Genomic DNA, 17,813 nt, shown 5'->3' with positions numbered 1-17,813 from the left:
TTTGTTTGAGAGCAAGTATACAAATTTCGCTGTGATAGTGAGATGAGAAATCTTGGATATCAAATTCATAACAACGACCTCCATACATCATTTGACCTAAGAATAGCAGTGCAGAATTATTCAGACGGTACAGGATAGATGATTAACAAAATCAGACGTTGGCCAGATGGCTAAATGGGGATTCTTCTGTAGTTGGTAGACTTTGGCAACAATTTCTAATCACAGACTTAGCATCCGGAGATTCAGTGAAGGACCAACTTCTTGGGTGGATGTTGATTATCGATATTGTTTAGCTCACGAAGGAATAGAATAGCAATCCCGACTCAAATCCGATTCTCTTTTGCTGCAGAACCGGTAAGTTCGTGCCAATGTCAATTGTGCTTAGAAGGATGCAAAAATGGAAAAATGACCACTTACAAACTCACAATCTGCATGAAGAATCAGAAAATTAAATTATATTTCAAAAGATAGCATTTCATTTGAAAAATATTACTTATTCCCAATAGTTTTTAATGGAATATGATGTAAATTCCTTTGTTGTGAGCATCATTTGGCTCAGCTTATGCAAATGAGATTTAATTGAAACTAAGCACAGCCAGTGACCCTGCCAAAAGAGCTGGTTAGTTAAGAACAGATGAGATGGACCTTGTCATTTTGAATCGCAATTAAACGATAGGTTAGTGTTTAGACGACATACTGTGAAACTTTCCTTTCACATCTCCAGTATATTAGAAGATCTCAGAAAACAGATTACAAATTAACAAGATGTGTATACATAAAGAATCAACAGGAGAATTGAAATCAAGATGCTACAAATCATCTTTCACTGCTCTAATGTGTCCTACATAAAATCCTCATTATGTTATGTTTTGAATTTCTTGAATCCAATTTCCAAAAGTTTTCAAAAAGATGTGTCAGATGTATTCAATTTTATTTTTTTCAAAATGCTTTCTTTTGGATTTCTAAAAAACCAAATTCTGTTTGAGGTATTTACATCCTTTCAAAGATTAATAATATTATAAAAAAAACAAGACTTTATGAAAACCAGAAAAACACTGTACGAAAAGTATCTTAATTTCGAAGTCAAATATATGCCTTAATGATATTAAGACAGATATAACAATTGTTGTTACAGTATATTTGTTCACAAACAAGCTTAAAGCCGGCGAAGTATTTTTAAGAGAAAAAATAATTAATAATGGAAGAAAAAAAAATGCAAAAACGTTTCCCTGTCTCATCCACTACAACTGTTATTCAAAGTAGTGCCATCTGCTATTACCCGTCTTTATTTTCTTATTATTTTTATAGTCAGTAAAATTTAAGCAGCAGACTCAATAAAAATAGAAATACAAAAACAAAATAAAATATATTTGTATAGAAACCTTTTATTTCCAAATAAAGGTTTTATGACAAACATGTTGACATTATTTTAATCAACGTAAACTTTATTTTATGTCTGTCTCGTTTTTCTCGTTTGCAATGAAGACGAAACCATTTTATAACGCTGTGGTATTATTATATTTGTTTTTATCTACTATAAACATTATATTATGGTTTTGCAGACACTGAAAGATCCATCTAGTTTTTATCTTCTTTTTTGTCAAAGTCTGACAAAATAAAGTTAATTAAAAACTTCGCTGTTCCGTGCATTATGTTGGCACAAGTGTTTGAAAAAAACATTTTCTTCTTTTAATCTTTATTCCATAGCAAAACAACAGTATTAAGCCTATTTTTTATGTTTTAACATTCATAAAATGGCAAAGTCATTTTTGCGAGTTTTTTATTCATCATTTTTACATTCTAGAACATAATGGATTGAAAATTGATTACATTTTTTATTTAAAAAATAAATATTTCTTATTTAAAAAAACAAGAAATATTTTAATGGTATTTACATAACAAGAATGTCATATAATAATTATTCAAAAGAATGCACTAGTGTCTGAGTTAAAGTAGATTAAAAAATAACTTGTTTATTCTAAAATGTATGGTAAAAATATTTATTTCTTTATTTCTTAAAGTAAAATTATTCTGATGGCTTAATTTTAAACTTTCAGGATAATTCTACTTTAAGACAGTATAGTATTTAAAACAGTATCATGTTTTTCAGTAAACTAAACTATAAAGATGATTCTTTTAAGTGGAGTTTTGCATTTTTATATATATTTTTTCAGCAAATATTCATTATCAGTTTTGTTACAGATTTGTATATTATGTAATTAATGCAGTGATAAGGAATACACAATTTATGAAAGTGCTAAGCAGAGCATTATTTTCTCAAATTTAACTATATTTTGCGAAATATTTATAGAGTCAAAATTTTTGCATGATGAATGTTAGAATTAAAGGTGGTTGTGAACTATTCTGCTAGTTTTGATTTCACTTGAACTATTTTAATGGACATTTTAAATTCTTTGACTAATAACTCTTATACTACGGAGAGACTTGAATTTTTTAAATAGAAAAACTATTTTAGCGTGTCTATACAGGAATACTTAATTTTTTTTTCATATTTAAACGCAAAATAATGATACAATTTATGTTTTTTTTCACTTAATGATAAAGCCCACTGGTCAAGGATATGAAAAAATACGGAATTAATTAAAAAGAGATGGAAATAATTTCAATTCCTTCCATTCCTATTTAGTCACTGTTTTTAATCATTTTAATCAATAAGTAATAATTTGCAAATGCTGTAAAGTATGAAATATTAAGTATTCATAGTATACTTACTATTCATAGCTAGTAAATATATTCCTAATAATATATAATATATTCATAAATATATTTATATTCTAATATAATATATTCATAATAAATATTTTCATAGCTAGTAAATATATTCCTAATAATATATAATATATTCATAAATATATTTATATTCTAATATAATATATTCATAATAAATATTTTCATAGCTAGTATATATTTAATATTCATAGCTAGTAAATACTTTGAATATAAGTTATTTTAAAATTTTGCCTTTAACTCAAATATGATAAATTAAATGAAATATGATTTTTTCCCCAATACAAAAAATGTATTCAAAGATGATTTCTAGAAGATGGGAAATATTATATGTCATTCTCGATATTGTATTAGAAATATTAAGAAAAAGGAATAAAAATATTTATAAAAAAGAATTAAACTCTAGAAAAGGGATATGGATATGCAGAAACAGAGAAAGTTAGTTTAAATTATATATATAGTTACTGAAATTCAGGGCCAAATCAAATTGGACACACATTTTGGACTACGGGCTCTGTCCCATTGTGTAATTCCGTTATTAAGCTGTGTACGGAAAAAAAAAGATAATTGAGATTTGAGCCATTTGGGATAGCAAATACTTCGAAGTAATATTCTGATATTTTGATTCCAGTAGTTACTTTTCTTTTTCTGTGCCAAATCTTATTGTTTTTATTTGCAACGTAGAACTGATTTTAAAATGAAAATAAGAAACGTTCATAATCATTATTTATCTGAAACAAAAATGGATACCGTCTCAGAATCCTTTCAAAATTATAGCCTTTTCGTGTGTATTTATTTATTTATTTATTTTTTTCTTATCTTACTATAAAGAAATTTTCTTTAAAAAAAATTAAACCAGGAAATTTTATCTCAATTTGCATTGGAAAAATCGGAAGAAATTTCTCCTATTTTTTTAGATGTTTGATTTTCTCTCTTTTACTTTTATTGAGCCGGAGGGGACTGAATTCGAATAACCAATTTGAATCGATTTAGCTCTATCGTATAGAACAGGCCTTGCAGGGATCGTCATAGAAACCGTCCTCAAGAAATATTAATCTCTATTATTTTGCTTACTTATTTTTTTTCAGCTATTTCCAGACCTCTGTATGGCAAATAAATCTTATGTTTATGAACTTCTTTTTTTCATTTTTTAAAGAAAAGTTGGTTTATACAGCCTTCAAAATTATAAATTTCCATTTATTTATCAGTCAACCTTTTATAGCTTTATAGCTGATGATGGCATATACTTTATCCTCATCAAATTTACAATCTTAATTTGACCGGCAATTAGTCCAAATGACCACCATTAACAAAAATATATGTGGTGATTAAACAAATATTTTATCATACCAAATGAGCAATAACTTACTTTTTTCATTCAAAATAGAATGTTTTACAATGAAATAAATATATATTTAAGGAGAAAGAAAAATAATTATTCTTCTTAATTTCTATTCAGAATCATATAGGATTGAATAAGAAGGAAAAATAAAGGAATAAGAATTATAAAAAAGAATTTGCATAGATAAATAATTTTTTAGCTCTTTTTTAATAAAATACTATCTATTGACTGTTTCGTGGATTTTCAAATAAACCATGATTCTAAATCATTGTTAAAAATGAAATGTACAGTTATTACAACTTTTTAATAACATGATTTTAAAGAAAAGCTACCTCATTAAAGCATTCTTATTTCTTTTTTAAAAAAATGCCTTAACTTTATATACACTGTTTTCAGTTCATTACATTCACCAATGGTTCATTACATTCACCAATCAAAAATGGAAAATTCATTCATCATCAACATTTTCTTCTTTAAACTGTTTAATATTTTAATGATTCACCGTGTATTGAAAAGGCAAATAAAATAATAATGGATTCAAATTAATTTTTTTCTACATTTTATTGTTTCTTTAATTAACGCATACACTCTTGCAAAAAATAACTAATTTTTATTCAACTAAAATATATAATGAAATTCTAGAATAAAATAAAAACATTTGCATGGATTAATGTTTAAGTACGGTGAATTTAAGTATAATACCCATTTGTTTCTGAAAAAAAATATCTGAAAGAGCTTTAATTCTAAAAAAATGTTCAATCCTGCATTAAAATTTCATTAATTTGCTGTATCTCCTGACATGTCATAAATTGATACTTCAGAAGGCTCCTTTAATTTTTTATTCAACATGGCATGAAAAAAGGAAACATTTTTTTATCATGAAATAAATTATTAAATTAAATGATCCACACTATATAGACACGTGTCGGAAAATCTTCGGAATTAATGACGGAAGTAATCAACGGTTGGAGTAGCTTTCATTTTTCTACTTTTAAATGCTTTAAATTAAATTGCGTGTTATTGAATATTTGCAAATAAGTATTTTTTTTTTTTTGAAATTGCACTTCTATTTTACTTTTATTATGAGAGAACCGATAAAATTTGAGTTTGCCTTGGATGAATACCTGGAAATGTAATTAAAAAATATTCTCGAATAATTAATTCTTCGCTCATGCAATTACAAGACGAATGGTTGGAAACATTGGTTAATAAAAAATTATTCGATTCTGTTAGTGTGTAAGCGATTAGCTAGAATAAAAAATGTTTTAACTCTGCAAATGATTGCATATCGTGAGTCAAAAAAAGATGCTGTTGTTTTTCCTCTCTTTGGTGAAAATCTGGCAATGTATATCATTAGATGAATTATATTAAACTTACTGTTTTTGTATTTTATATAGTTTTTTTTGATAAATTATATTTTATTATTCATTTTTACATTAATTGAATATCTCATAGTAATCAGTACTAATACAAAACTTTTCCTTGCTCTTTATTATAACATTGGATATAAGACGATCGCAAATTATTTTCATTCGACGATTTTGAAAATCAACTGACAAATAATTTATAAAATATATGAAAATGATTGGAACTAGTATAGCAAAATAGTATTTAACATTATAAGATGAAAATACATCATTATTAACAATATGATTAAAATTTAAAAATCAATAACACTTGTTATATAATTATTTTCATTTTATTACACTCAAAGAAGAAAAATGCATTAATAAATTCAGATTAGAGGGCGTATAATTAAAAAATGGAGATTAAAGTTCCATCCTAATTTAAAATTCAAATCTAATGCCATTTAGATTTTAATCTTGACAAAAACATTCTTCGCTTAATGACGCTACCATTTAAGCTGCGATTCTTTTTTTTAATTGAATAAAATAAATATAAATGAGAAAAGACACAAATTTTGAAATATATCTAGTATTTAATAATATATATTTTGCTGAAATATATTAGGGGAAATATGAAAATATAAACTTTTCTTTTTCTTACTTAAGACTGTTCAAAGCAATTGGAACACAAGTTTATTTCCAGAAGTTTTATACTTAAATATAACTTCCAATTACAAAGTTTCATTTAACAGAGTATAAAATTGCATTAAAATGCGCTGGCGTCTGTAGAGGGTGATGATAGAAAAATTTTATACATTACCCGTAATATAAAATTGCCAAGCTGCAATATATGCTAAATGTAAAAGGAAAAATAAACTTGAGGAATTGAAAATCTAAAATATTTTCATACAAGAGAGCAGTTGCAAAGAAGAAAAATAAATTTGTGATCATATTATGTGAGTAATAATAAACTTTCATAAATTTCATATACATTATTAATGATGAACATTGTGAAACTCTAGTAATTTTTGCCTTATGTAAGGACAATGCAAGTTTACTTGAATGCAAACATAATTAAAAGAATGCAGCTTTCTACAGATACAGAAAATGTTAATTTTGAACATTTTAATTAATATATTACAAATGAATGACAGTTATAACATTTTGATTATTACATGATGTTTCGTGTTTATTATTATTTTTTTATATGAACCTAATTCGTGTATAAGCTCACTCAAATTTGCTCAGTCTTGCTCATATCGAGGAACGAAAAATATCGTGCCGAATAATTATTTTATTTAATTTATAAGAAATCCTATGCAATTAGGTGATTTGTCTTAAACGTCTGAAATATTTAGTTCAAAGATGTCCAAATGAAAATCCTTGCATGTTTTATAACAATATATTAAAGGATGTCACAGTACAAGTGAGTTAGAGAAAAAATAAATAATTAACATATGATTTGCATATGATTCAATGAACTGTAAAACCAAAGAACGAAACTATTCAAGAAAAAAAAAAGCCGATTCTTTTGGTTCAATTTAAAGATTTAATCATCTCATAAGTTTTTTTTTTAATTTATAAAACATAATTACTTTATAATTAGTTGAAGAATGAGGAAATGGAACTGTTGAATAAACTAAATCTTGTCTTTTTGACGACGAACAATTGCATAGCGAAATAACGAGACAGTTAAAGAAATTGAACAATGACGCTATGACAACCAGACATGGGCAATTGCAAGACAAAATAACATAACTGCTATAATATCCGAAAAGTTTCTTTCGAACTATTGATTGAAGACAGCAAGACAAGTTTTGAAGATAGGAACGAAGACAGAGCTCCAGATTGTTCCAGACTTTAAAATCTGGTTCAACCAAACGCAAGGAGTAGCGAAATCAAAAGATTCATCTTCGTTACATTTGCAAATCTGAATCAAATATTGTTTGAAATATTTGCTCAATGTAATAAACTCCATTGAGAAAGATGATTTCCTTGTAGAGATAATGATCTTTGATTGAGGGTGCATGTTTTCGTTATGATTAGGAATTGCAATACCGGACCAAAATTTCAATACCGGTATTCGGTATTTTTTAAATCTTTATACCGGGATAACGGTTTTAATACCGGTATTAGAAATTTTAGAAAAAGAAAGAAAACACAGGTGTTTCTTTGCTTTATTTGCCAATTTTTTTAGAGAGTGTAAATATCACAAAAAAAATTTTAATTTATAAATTATAACAGTATATAATCATAAAAAAAGTGTAAATATCACTATATCTGTGATACTATTACAAATTTTTGAAATGTGATCTTAAAAAACATAATGCATATATTGTACTGTCATTTGTGTAAAAATTACCAGCTGTCGAAAACACTCTTTTGGCATCTACGCTAGTTGGTGGTACTGTTAGCAATGAGCGATATACTTTTTCAAAATATTTGCCTCTAAATCCATCATCTTCAAATAAATCGATTTCTCGTCGGATGGTTTTGGATATAGCTGATTTCTGTATTGTATTTTGGTTTGTTGATTTTTTTTTATTTATTGCTAATTCTAATTTTAGTTCAAGAGACAATTCCTTTTCACTATCGACAGTAGTGACATCATATTCTTCGATAATTGAACCGAATTCTTCTGAATGTAGATAGGTTTGTGGGTAAAAAATTTTAAGAAAATTTACTCTAAACTTAATCAGATTTGAATTTCATTTTCATTTTTAAAATCATTATAATTATTTAAATACCATAAGACATTTTTTATTTCGGTATGTCTTTCTTCTGTGCGATTTTTCAATGTAATATATAATTCTTGAGATAGTGAGGTGTGCTGTTCTTTCAGTGACTGCAACATGAAATTTATTGTTGCATTAGCTGTTAATAAATTAGAGTCTCGCCGACATAATGCCTCAATAGTCAGTTTTATTGGAAGTAGAGCTGATATAGTTCTGGATATTAAGTCGAATTCACTATCTGAAAAATTAATTTATAGGTTTAAGTTGGTTATTGCTTTTTGGATTGGATCGGTTATTGCTCAGTTTCAAAAATCGTTCCATCATTAGGAGTAAACTGTTCCAACCTGTTTTAGAATCTAATATTATCATATATTCTGTTTTATTTTCAGTTAGTATATATTTTAGTAATATATCCTTTTTATAGGGGAACGTTAAAATATCTTAACAATTTTTAGAACTTTATAAATTATAGGAAGCAATTCTTGATAGGTTAATATTTCATCCTCATTAGCAATATCTTCTGCAGCAATTTCATTGTCATTATCTTCATTGTCAATATCACTCTCACTCTTACTCTTTTCAAAGTTGGAATCCGAAGTTTCTATATCCACAGCATTTGGATTCTTCTGTTCTTTATTTTTTTGGTATAATACATCTATAACTCCTAATTGAATTCCATGTGTATAGCACAACTACTGATTTGCACCAATCAACTTTCCAACTTTTTTCATAATTGTTGATCCATCAGTCGTTATGGATACAATATTTTCTTTCAGGGATAATCCATGTTTCACTAATTTAGATTTAAGCAATTCATTAAAGCATTAATTAGCTAATTAATATCGCCCTTAGGGAGACATAAAAACAAAAACGTATATTATTTTGCTATGTTCACGATACCTGAACATATAGTGGAAACCATTTTAAAAATTTCTAGTAAATACCGAAAAACCGGTATTTAAACTTGTGAATACCGGTATTACAAAATTGTACAAATGGCTCAAAATACCGGTATTCGGTATACCGGTATTGCAATCCCTAGTTATGATCCTAATTTGGATTATTCCATTTCCCCACAGATGGCTATTGGCAAATATTATCAAATACACATTTTGCGGAACTCCAAAGTTTGAAGCAAAGTTTTTAGGATTATGCTGTTCCAATGGTATGATTTTTTTAAATTTCTTAAATTACTAGAACTTTAATTATTAGAACTCCCTTACTTACTAGAATTAATGATGAATTTGATGAAAGGTAATGACCCCCGAAACTACACAAGCCTGATCTGAAGCTGGTAGCAGGTTTTAAATTGCTACGTTTAACTCTACAGGATTAATATAAACAAATTTCAAGATGCAGTATTCTACTATATATGGTCCTTTGACGTTTCTTCTATGGTATTGGTCTACCCCACGACCCGCCTACCTGAAAGGATGTAAGTCCTTAAAGGTCATCGGAGAGGGAACCATTATTTATTTATTAAAAGGCTTACGGTCATCGCCAGAATATGGCGGTTAATAAGGATATACATAATAGTTAATTTCACTAAAATAAAATATTTAAATTAATTAATTAGCAAGCCAATTCTGGGTTCAGGAGATGAAGTTGAAAAGTACACATAGAAAGCAGTAACATATAAAAGCAGAAAAAAAATCATTATGTCCAAAGGGTGGCTAACAAAATAGATATAGCAGCATAGTAGACATAGACATATAGCAATATCAAACAATATACCAAATTATATAATCTATCCCATTATATAAAATCAACAATAGGAGAATGACACAAATACAAGGTGAAAATACAAAGCAGATTCAGAATGACAATACATGAAAAAAAAAAGCATTTATAAAAGGTAAGTCAAAAATATGATCAGGAACGTACAGTTTTAATAGTTATAATCCAACGTAAAAAAAGAACAATTAGAAACTGTGACAGAATAAATACATAAATAAAGAATCAATTAAAACAAGACATTAAACAACCGAAAACACAGATACGTCATCCTAGCCTCCTCTGAACTTCCTCACAAATATCCCTAGACTTCACAAATCTTCCCTTTCATCTTTAGCAAAGATTCATTCCTGAGTACGCCAAGAAAACAATGAGGTTTCGATTCGATAGAGGGGCGAATGAGGTGATATGGACTATTCTGTGTACATTCAAAAGCGAAATGGTCTGCATCTCCCACACCATCGCAGATGCAGAATGGGCTGTTTATTATATTAAATCTATGCAAATAAAAAGGAAAAGGCCCATGTCCAGAAACAAAATATAATAAATATTTATGATGTGTTAAAAGATTAAAATCAACTCTGGGAATATACTCCCTGACTCTTATACCTTTGTTTGAGATATTCCAATATCGTTGCCAATCATCCAAAATAAACTATTTCAATTTTTTCTTTAAATGTGAATAAGGGGCCAGTATTGCAATTAATTCTCCCTCGGTTTTTGCAAACTTGGTATAATGGTCGGCTAACTCATTAACCGGGATACCGGCATGTGTTTTTACCCAGGATAAGCCTACCAACCCTTTAGCTTTGATCATGTTTAATTTAATATCATTAATAAATTTCGAATTGCATTTCTTTTTCTTTAAAATTTCAATTGATGAAAGGCTATGTGTAAAAATTTTAATTTTCCAAAGACCAGCTAACCGCAAATGACGTTTCTTCTTTGCCAAGGAAGAAATCTCATCCTTTGAGGGGGGGGGGGTACAAAAATATGAATGCGAAGTTTCAGGCATCGTCCTGAGGGCATAGAAATGATGTGGGTTTGGCTACCTCATATAGCTGAAGTGTCATGTCTTTTATGGGAAGGATATACCACGGTACTTAAGACTCAATCATAGAACCAGCTTAACCAGCTGTCGCGGTGTTATTTTCTTTCAATTTACCCGAATGCTGACTGACGGGACTGAGTAGCCGTTTTATGGCTGCCAAGGAAGAATATTTGGAGGATATCGCTTTGTCATTTGGACACTTGTATGTGAAAAATATCGAAGTCGATGGTTTCTTCAATATTTTTCGTCTTCGCTGATGAGTTAGAAGTGAAAATATTCCATGTAAAGTCAAATATTGAAATAAATTTGCAATTATAAGGTAAATAGAATTAATAAATATTTAGTTTGAATTTATCTTGGAATAAAATTTATATAACATATATTCAATTGACTATATATCCCTGTATACACGAATTGTGAATATATTATTTACAAGCAACTATCAATCCAGAAATAAACAATATCAAAATTATCTATATAAAATTTCCTGAATCTATATAATAAAATATACATTGTATTTAGAGAGCGCTAATGCTGCTGCAACTAAAACACAAATGCGCTTAACCAAAATAGAATTAGAAATAAATATCAAGTTCATAGTCAAAATTCAAAAAGAAAGATAAAATGAATCCGGCCCGAAGACTTTTTCAAATCGGTTTCAAAAGTCTTCGGGCCGGATTCATTTTATCTTTCTTTTTGAATTTTGACTATGAACTTAATATTTATTTCTAATTCTATTTTGGTTATATTATTTGCAACTTTTTATATAATTAACTATATAATATATAAAAATGCATAGTTTTAATTTAAATCGAATGGCTGTAGTATAAATTTAATACACAAGAGAAATCCGTTTACCAAAGAAAGTTAATTACTTTCAGATCTAAATTCCAATTTAATACTCATTTATTGAAGAATCTTAAGTGGATAAAAAAATGCAAGTTTTTATCTTGTTCAAGTTCTTAAGTTTAAAATAATTATCGCTTAATAAAGATTTAATCAGTTTCAAATTAAAAATTTTTACTTAGCACTTTTTCTTTAATCAGAAACTTTTAAAGAAAAAGTAATTATTTTATCCTGAAATCGTTAAAGTATTAGGTCTTATACCAGGATATAAACAACTCATACTTTATTAGAGAAACATTTATCTTGCACCCACGCCTGCTTTTATAACATATCTTAACAATAATATAATAAGATTTCCCAGCCATAAAAGGCTACTTTGATAAAGAACATACCACGCAGATTACATGTTATCTAAATTAAAAGACTTTGTAATATTTTTTTTCATGAAATAATATAGATGTGTTGTATGAAGGAACATAAATAATCTGCTAAATTATCGTTGCTACATTTTCTTAAAAATGCTGTTATGTAACAAAAAAAAAGCATTTATTTTGATTAAAAACATCTTTTCCTCGTGTTATCATCAATTTAACCTTTTTCAAGCATTTTTTTTTAAGCTTACGATGACAACGGATCTCATAAAACTATATCAGTTGTTTTCAGTTTAAGCTATAACGTAATTAACTCGATGTTGCCATTCCTCGAAGATAAAAATTATTATCGTTTCGTTTAATCCCCCATTTTTTCAACGATAATATTTAGTAACACTTTTAATAATTGTGTCATATTTATGTTAACTTTTTTTTTATTTCAGACCGAGACGTTGGATCATAAATTTATTATACAGCACGTATTAAGAAAAAATGAAAATTGCTCTGAAATATATTGGCTGTCAAGAAATAAACTCTGAAAACTCAAACCTAGTCACCGAATGAAGACAAGCGCTTAAGGTTAGTGAAATTTCATTTTGGACATTCTTCGGGTTTAAATAGTCTTTTCCATTCTGGAAATATTGAATTAATAAAATTTAAAGCGTAGCAAATTAAATTTAAATTAATTATCTTTAATGAGCTGGAATATAAATATTTTCAGAATTGCTACTTGATCCTATTAAATTATATATTTATCAATATTTTTTGATTTCTGTTACATTAACTCTCTTCAATATTATTTTCACTTTCGGCTCAAAATTTAATTTTCGAAAATATTTATTAAATATTAATTATTACGTATTTTGAATTAATTATTAAATATTAATTAAATTCTGAAGAACCCTCAATGTAGCACATTCTGAATATTTTTATTTGACAACCAACATATTACAAACATCGACAAGCATAGAAATTTTGAGCTGTTGTTAAATTATGAGGATTTGAGTTTTCAGTAGCACCTTCAATGTTCTGCTCCGTACTAGGGAAGGATATTTAGTTCGATTTAATATTCAATCTCTTATACGGCAGTATTTTGATATAATCACGTTTTGAACCTAAAATTCTTCAAATATGATGTCGATATTTGATTATAGGCCTAGGGGGTCCTTTTATAGCAGTGATAAAAATGCCAAAGACATAACAGCACTGCAATAAAACTCTTTCGTTCTTTCATTAAAATAGATTGATCTCTGAATAATTATATATCTCATTTATAAATAATCCGGCTCGGGAGGCGGCGGATATGCGTTTCGTTGAATTTTTATCTGCTGCATAAAGGTTGCTGCATCCTTTATGCAGCAGAAAAATCAAATTAAAAAATTAAGTTAATTTTTAATATAAAGTAAACCTAAAAAATTGCAATTTTCAGAACTTGTTTATGCGAAATAAGCATACATATTTCTTTTTAAAATGCTCAATTTTAGATCATCCAGTGACTGCCTCAAAGGAGATACACCACTTAATGCCTGGAAATTCCCCCCAAATTATGAAATACATGATTTTTCTGAAATAATGCTATTCCAACCTTCATAATTCTGTCAAATTTGGTCGCAGTGTATAGATAAGTTTGTTTGATTAAAAAGTTAGTCACTTCTTTAGTACCTGGGAACTGAATAAAATGTAGACTTCATAACATTTTCAAATATGATTGAAATAAAATATTAGTATTTAATTTATTTAAATATTTTTGAAAGTAGAACTAAAAATTGAATATTATGAAGATTTAGAGAATTTCTTATTCGATTTTTCTTTGTGATATTGCATAAATTATAAAAATATTCAGTAGTTCAATTACAAAATAAATATTCTGTAGTTAAGACTTTAATGCTGTGTGTTTTCGTTTTCTGTACTCACAAATTAAAATAAAAGCATTCTTGTTTCCTGCAGAAAAGTTTTGTTATAATTGGAGTTGAATCATCCCCGCTTCAATTTCAAGTTCACATTTTATGAGAACTGTCAGAAACTTAGAAAGACACATATTACAATGAACAAAACGTAGTAAGGCTTCTATAACAGAATGAGTTATATGACTATCAAAATTTGAAACTCAAAAATATTTTTTACGAAGATATTAAGAGAACAAGTTACATAAAATGATGAATTGAAAATATTGCTGGTTGCCAAAGGTGGCTGCTAATCAATAAATGTATCTTAAGATATGCCAAAAACAGCAATTTTTATTTTGTACGAAGAGAACCAAATTTCAAATGCTCATAATTATTTAACTAATTCTTTGAAATTACTATCATTTAACTAATTCTTTGATATTACTATCATTTAACAAATGTCCAAAATTTTATTGAATTTGTTCCAGTTGTTTAAGAGTTTAAGAGGAAATTTCGGACATACATGCATATATACGGACATATTAGCCATAATAACATTTCTTTATAATGAAATTAATTCTTAATTCATTCCCTTTTTGTCTTATCCAAACTACAATCAATAAAAATTATATTAATTTCTATTAGATTAATTTTATAAATAAAAAAATGTTTTATTTCTTTATTTTTTATTGTAAAAAAATCATAAATAGTACATCATTGAACATATAAACAAGATTTTAATCGCCAAGAAAAAATAAAATCGAGCAAAATTTCTTAACAACCATAATCTGTAGTTAGCTTAGTAAAGAGTTCCTGCTTCTTAAGTGATAGTTAAGCGGCTTAGGAAATCGTTAATTGAATAATCTCTTCGAGAAGATCGGATTATTGAGATAAAATTCCTCGGGTGAAAAGATATTCCATGACATTTTTCTTCTTCGCTGAAAGGATTTCATTTTCTTTAACTCATATGTATTATGATTTCTTGCATCCCAAATATGCAGTCAGAAAATTGTTAAAATTTTCAAAAAAAAATAAAGCATCGATTTAATTTAATTTAAATGAATTAAAATTCGTTAAAGCTATTTTTTATTAATTTTAACATTTTAATAAGAAATTTTAACATAATAAATAATGTGTGTTTTGCATTTATTAGAAAATCGGGTCAAAATTTAAAGAATGAGATATATATTTAAAACTATTGATATATTTATGATAAATTTATAAAGACAAATTCGTAAGCATTATAGCGAATGAAGCTTTGTGAATACTTTGGTTTGAACACGAAACAAAAATCTTTATGAAACTAACTACCACATGTATGTTAGTGAATTTTCAACTCTACTTCATGGAGTAATTAAAAAATTTGAATGTTTCTAAGGCAAAGATTAATTGTTATATAGATAGAAAAATAGATGTGTCTTAATAGGTATATCGAAGTGTATTTGATATAGCTTGAGCAAACAATTTTATGTTCAATATTTAAAAAAAAATCCTTATTTTCAATACATTTTGGGACATAGAAGGCGTGTTGCCTTAAGACAATGAATGCTTCGGTTGTAAAACTGATGGATTTCAAATAAAAAACGCGATTCCACTGAAGATATGTGGGGAATGTTCGCTTTGTTTGTTCTACATTTGACCAAGATGTTTAATGTACACAATTTAACGTTATGCAAAATTTTGGAAAGGTGATACAGATGCCATCCTCATTATCTGACCATGGCTTAAAATTGCCAGTTCTATCTCAAATTAGTCTTACCTTTTTAACTAACTAATAATTTGACGTAATTGATAACTTTTAATGCAAAATCATCGTGCTAATGGCACATGGAAGCATCGAATCGTCGTTTCTCAAATTCACAAGCTGAAGTTAAATTATTCAAAAATATAAAGATACAATGAAAAAATTATATAAAATCCACAAATAGCTCATGCGTTTTGTGGATTTTTATTTGATTCAATAAAGCAACATATTGTTTAAAAACATCGTCTAATTATTCTATAACAAATCAAAACAATTAAGGTATTAAAGAAATTAAATATAACCCTTAAAACCCAAAACTATTTCAACATCGTAGCTTAAAGAATAAATTAAAACATTGAAGTACATTGATAAACAAAACAAAACGAAAGCGACAAAAGCACTCTAAAAAGTGAGATAAATTTGACTGCCATACTTATTCATTCCAAAGAAAGTCGCATGTATCATGATTCATATAAAATAATAATACACTTCAGAATTTTCAATAAAAATAAACAAAAATAATCGTCAAAAATTTTTTATTATAGTTTCCAAGTGTGCTTTTAATATCTTTATCATTAAGTAATAAATATATAACGTTTTAATATCAAATAATGATTAAAGTTCTCCTTCCTAAGATTATGCAAGTTTTGGTATGTCATAATACTGAAGAGCCTCTTTTTAAAAATGAAAAACACTGAGAAACCGAAATGATCGTCCGTGTTTTCTCAGTATACAATACAAAAGAGAACCCCGCTTAGTTGATGGTTACTAAGGAAATATGTACTTGGACATTCTTTCTGAGTTCCCAGTTACATCCCTTCCCTCCAAATATATTTAGCCGAATATATCTAATGAACATCCATGGGATCATCATGGGTACTCAAACAATTACACTTAATGAAAGGAAAAGAAGAAATCATGCGTAGGTGTCTCGGGCGCCCACCGTAGTTTCGTTGGATGGGTGTTTGGGACCTTTCAGTATATTGATTGTTTTTAATAAAGTCTCAATGCACTAATATTAAATAATGATATGAATTCTGGAAGCGGTTTATTACTAGAAATATCAAGCATTCCGATATCAGTGGATGAAATAATTATTTCTTATTGATTCATCGGAATGGGGAGGAATTAGTATTTGCAAGTATTCATTGGTTTAAATTACGAATCGCATATTTCATATTTCTGATATTTAAAAATAGTAAAATTGATTATTTTGTGAGTGCATGTCTCATTTGAAGGCATTTTTGGGAACATGTGAAGGTCAATGTTTAGACTGCTTCATGTAGAATCATATTTGGAAGAAAAAAACTCAGGTACTTAAACATTTAAAAAATCTTATCAGTGTTTACAAGAATGTGTTGATCTATCTCCGAAACAGAAAAACGATTATATTTGGGTTCTAAATGTTTTTTTTTTTTTTTTTTTTTCATTTTCCTTTAGGTACTATATATTTTTTTTGTTATGTATTCCCATGCATATTTAATATGAAAATTATATACAGAAGCTATTAAATGAATCGCATCAAAAGATGGCATATGTTTAATCCATCTAAACTAAATCATTCTTTATATGAAAAGTAACTACTATGGATATATTATGGATAGTAAATCCAAAGGAACAAATAGACCAATATTAAAAAAAAAAAAAAAAAATTGTAAATAATCAGATTTCTCAAAAAAGGTAAGCGAAATTTTTGTGAAATATATCTTTTTATGAAATATTACACGTTTTAAGGTTTTATCATTATTGAATAATACATAATCTATTTGCTCACATGACGTATACCTCATGAGACGTATATCAGAAAACTGCATATATGTATGCAAACTTTAGGGTTTAAATAAATTTGTATATGCATAACCATTACTTTCCACCTTTGTTTATATGTAAAATAAACTGAAAATAATCTTTTTTAAGATTATTATATTTTGTATTCTAAAGCAATAAATATCAAATACACATCCAATGGATACATATCTATATATCTATCTGATACACTTCCTTCCTTCC

This window comes from Argiope bruennichi, chromosome 1 (genome assembly GCF_947563725.1).
Source record: "Argiope bruennichi chromosome 1, qqArgBrue1.1, whole genome shotgun sequence".
In the NCBI taxonomy this organism is placed as follows: Eukaryota; Metazoa; Arthropoda; class Arachnida; order Araneae; family Araneidae; genus Argiope; species Argiope bruennichi.
Note: the sequence above shows the minus strand (reverse complement) of the source record.